General features: G+C 49.0%; 1 pseudogene; it reads right to left on the bottom strand.

Annotated features, from left to right (window-relative positions):
- Positions 1 to 1,887: 1,887 nt before the first annotated feature.
- On the bottom strand, positions 1,888 to 3,599 carry LOC102164116 (insulin-like growth factor 2 mRNA-binding protein 1 pseudogene; annotated as a pseudogene).
- Positions 3,600 to 4,322: the final 723 nt, after the last annotated feature.

Genomic DNA, 4,322 nt, shown 5'->3' with positions numbered 1-4,322 from the left:
GCTCAGGGGCTGGGGTGAGGGTGCAGTGGCAGCCTTTGAGGCCACTCAAGTCCTCCATGGAACTGAGACTATTTTTTAAATTTTTATTTTTTCTATTACAGTTGATTTACAAAGTTCTGTCAATTTCTGCTGTACAGCAAAGTGACCCAGTCATACATATATCTACATTCTTTTTCTCACATTATCCTGCATCATGTTCCATCACAAGTGACAAGATATAGAACTGAGACTTTATCAAGGGGAGTTAGTGTCCCTTTCTCAGTGCTCATATCCAATCATTAAAATAGACTTCACAAACATATAAAATCTGCCTGAGAATGACAGGAATCAGGGACAGTAGCATGCTCAGCCCCTGTCCCGCTGAGCATTCAGTACCTGGACAGGCTGTGGGACTCAGATGGTTAGACGGACACGAATGGGGCAGGGAATCTCGGTGGGGAAGACCCAACAGAGAGGGAAAATTTTAACTGTGCCGATTTTTGAAGGTCATGATCTGGAATCAATCAGCCACAGGGATACTCCTTCTAAACATGGATGACCATATACTTTAAACATCTTTCTCCTTGTTTCTCTCCCATCCTTTCTTTATTCCTCGCTGTTCCTATTGGTTGGTTAGAAGGGACTGGAATTAACATACAGATGCTGATGTATCTGCTCTTTTTAAATCAGTAACTTTAGCAAAGCAATGCACTGGTTCCCATCTTGCTGGGAGCAGAAAGATCATTAGCGTGACTGTAAGGAAGAGGCTATGTCCGGGCATGAGGGTAGAAGTATTGGGGTCAGTAAACCAGGTAGGAGAAGGTGGGAAGGATTTTAAGGTCAAGAATCAAACTATCCTTTTGATAGGGATAGGGTAGGCACAGGTGCTTATAGAAGTCCCAATAGGGGATCACAGATAAAGAAGGAAACCTGGGGGATGTTGGGAGACTACTGTAAGCTCAAGAAAACCATCAGAACAAGGCAGCCTTGCTTAACTAGTGGAGGTGCAAGAATTGCCTCAGGTCATTGGGTGGGGGTTGGGATGAGGTCTGCATTCAGCTTCAGACCAAGGGCAAGTGTTTGAAGACCACCCTTCACCTGATTTCAATACACACCTTACCGGATACTAAGGAGGAGCTACGACTCTCAGAAAGGAAGAGGTGGGCCTTTCCAACCCTCATGCCCCTTAGATGATAAAACCGTGGCCCACTGGATCCTCAGGCAGAGCTTCCTTGCCAGCCTGCTTGCACCTCTTACAAGCGTCCTATCCTAATAAATCTGTTTCTTGCCTATCACTTTGTCTCTCGCTGAATTCCTTCTGCATGGAGGCATGAAGAACCTGAGCCTTGGTGAGTCCAGACACAGGGTGAGTGATTTGAGTGATTCTAATTTAAAACTGTGCGTTTGAGTCCCAATCTGGGTTTATGTGTTTGAGGCCAGCATGTGGGTTTCGGTCCCAGTCTGATTTTTGTCTGGGTTTGAGTTCTGGCACGTGGGTTCAGGGCCCAGTCTGTGTTCTGGCTAGGTTGAGGCCATTAATGCTGTCAGTTTCACTTTGAAGCTGATTAAAACACCCCTCTGCATGTTTTAAAAACCTGAAGGAAGTTTTATTTCTCTTCCCACTGGTGTCTGACCTGGCCTCTTGGTGGGACAAGGAGAATTTAAAACAATCCATGTTGAAAAGCACTCTGAGCTAGAATTTGCAGCAGTGGGCACTGTTGGCCCAGTTGGGTGTTTGGGACTGAGATCAGGGTACCTCACTGGAACATTCTTCTCAAGCAAGTAGACAAACCTGATCTATGTCCCGGCCCAAGTGCCCCTGATTCCCTCTCATTCTCTGGCCTGCCAGAGGGAACACAATCTCGATCTCAGCCGGTTGCTCTTGGGTCAACGTGATGAAGGGGCTGGTCACTTCCTCCACACCTGCGCCTGGTTACTCTGTCCCTTTTGGTGCAGCTGTTTGACATGGGCCAAGATGTCTCGTATCTTCCGCTGAGCCATCTGGCTGGCATGAAAATGCCCAATGATCTTGACAATGACCTGGTCTGGTCATCAGGGGTCTGGTCTCTCGGCACCACCACCTCAGCCACCATCAAATTCTGCAGCTCATTCACCATTGCACCACTTTTGCTGGTGACCCGGCCGGCTGCTGATGCTGGCATCCGGAAATGGGGCTCCAGCTTTACTTCCTCCTTGGAACCAGGGAAGTTCTCCTCCTTGAGTTTTCCAGCAATGCTTCCCTGAGCCTTGAATTGGGCCTCTGGGGGTCCAGTGATGATGACCATACACACTGTGGAGTTGGGAGTTTCGGGAAGAGCACTCTTGATGGAGGTGCTGGCGAAACTCGAGAGTTGTTTGATGTGCTGCCCCTTCTTGACAATGATGGTGCCCACCACCTGGGCAGGAGCGAACACCTGCATCATCTCCTGCTCTGGAGCCATAAAGGAACTGTAGGGGACCCCTCCAGGGACACTGCTGGGAGGCGGTGGGACTGCACTGGAGGAGGCTGGAAAGAGACCTCCAGCAGCCAAGTTCAAGCTGGGGATGAGATGAGGCTGCCGACTCACGGCAGCCACTTCATTCTTGTCAGCTTCCCAGACTTTCTTCGCATCCTCCTGCTCGGCCCTGCAGCAGTTCTTAATGGCCCCCTTCACAGTGATAGTCCTCTCGGGGGTTATAGACAGTGAGGTCCTGCAGCGAGGAGATGGTTATTTTCCTGTGTTCTGCCCCACCTTCTCCAGATTGTGCCCTTCCTTGCCAGTGAGATGCCCCACAAGGTTCTTATGGGCCAGGATCTTCAGGGGAACCTCATCAGCCATGTAGGTGTCTGCCGCCCCCTTGTGCATAATCTCCAAGATTATTTTACAGTGGGATGAGCAGCTCTCAGGGGTTGAGTGGACACTGATGGCCTTCTCAGCAGCGCCCGCATTCTCCTTCCTATGCACATTGATCTTGGACTGGGTCTGTTTTGTGATGTTGTGCATGGTGGGCACCCTCCTTGCTGATGATGGCACCCACCTACTGGGTGGGCACCAGGAGCCGCGGGGGGATGCCCACTTGCTGCTGCTTGGCTGGGTCCCTGGCTGCCACAGAGGAGCCCTGGCGGGGCTGACCCCAGAACCAAGGTTTCCTTGGCAGCCATCCTCAGAGCCTTGGGCTATCTGCTCATCAGGAATGTAGGAGAGCTTCAAGGCATGGTTCTCCAGCTGGTGACCATGCAGCTTCATGATGCTTTTGCCTGGTCTGTTCCTGGTCACATTCACTACTGCTGTCTCACTCTCAGTGTTCACTTGCTCACAGTTCTCTACCACACTGAGCAGGCAGGCTGTCCAGTACCTCTGGTCGCAGCTGGGGTGGAATATTTTGGATCTGTATTTCCCAACTCCTTTGTTTTTGGGGAATGGAGTGTTCACTTTCTAGGCGTTTTCCGTGCAGTTCCACTTTCCTGGGGAAAGTTTTGACGGCTTTCATCACCCAGTGCTCATCTGGGCAGTCCACGAAGGCATAGCGGGATCTGACCAAGAACTGGCCGCTATAGGAGATCTCGTGCTCCGCAAATACTTTTACCAAGTCTGTGGGAATCAGCGCTTCTTGAGGTGGTCAATATACAGCTTACTCATGGTGGCGGTCTGGGTCGGTGGGGGACCCAGGCAAAGCCAAGCGGGCGGTTGTGGACAGCGAGTCTCCTAGGCCAGGCAGGAGGTGGCAGCAGCAGAGGCAAACTTTCTTTGCACCCCACTTCTCGGGGCCGGGCAGGGAGGGCGGCAGAGGACATGCAGAGGTAAAGGACCCACGGCTGGAAGGCAGACGATGCCACGCAGCTCCTTCCCTTCTGTCTGAAACTCTTCTGAACGGGCAGGTGTGCCACTTTTCTCCCTATTTTAGCTTTAATGTAGTGAAATTTTATTTTTTAGAATAGAAATATAAATAGATTTATTGATTAATAAATATTTCCAAAGTTTCCCTTTTTACTTTCAAAAGTATCTCAGATTGTATGATAATTTGTATGATTAGTGATAGAGGATATTTTATTGTGGTTCCTCCCAAAGAGATTTCTTAAAACGAAAGGGCACCTGTGATACCAAGTATTGCTGTATTATATCATATCACCCGCAACTCCAGGGCCAGGAATTAACTTGTCCTGAGTGATCACTTAAAAAGAAAAAAGGAAAGAAAGAAAGAAAAGAAAAGAAGAGAAGAAATAGAAGTTATTCCTTATCTAGACAGTTTACTCCTGAGCTTTCTGTGCTGGTTATAAGTCCAATTTTCTTTCTCATGCAAGCATTTTATTTATGCTTTTCAGGGTGAGAACAGTTTAGGATATTTTACCCTCTGGCATTTCT

Source organism: Sus scrofa, chromosome 7 (genome assembly GCF_054392235.1).
Source record: "Sus scrofa isolate SSC_HxYL_T2T_F1_AM1 chromosome 7, Sscrofa_HxYL_maternal_Yorkshire_Landrace_v2.0, whole genome shotgun sequence".
Classification (NCBI taxonomy): domain Eukaryota; kingdom Metazoa; phylum Chordata; class Mammalia; order Artiodactyla; family Suidae; genus Sus; species Sus scrofa.
This window is presented reverse-complemented; position numbering and strand designations above follow the sequence as displayed.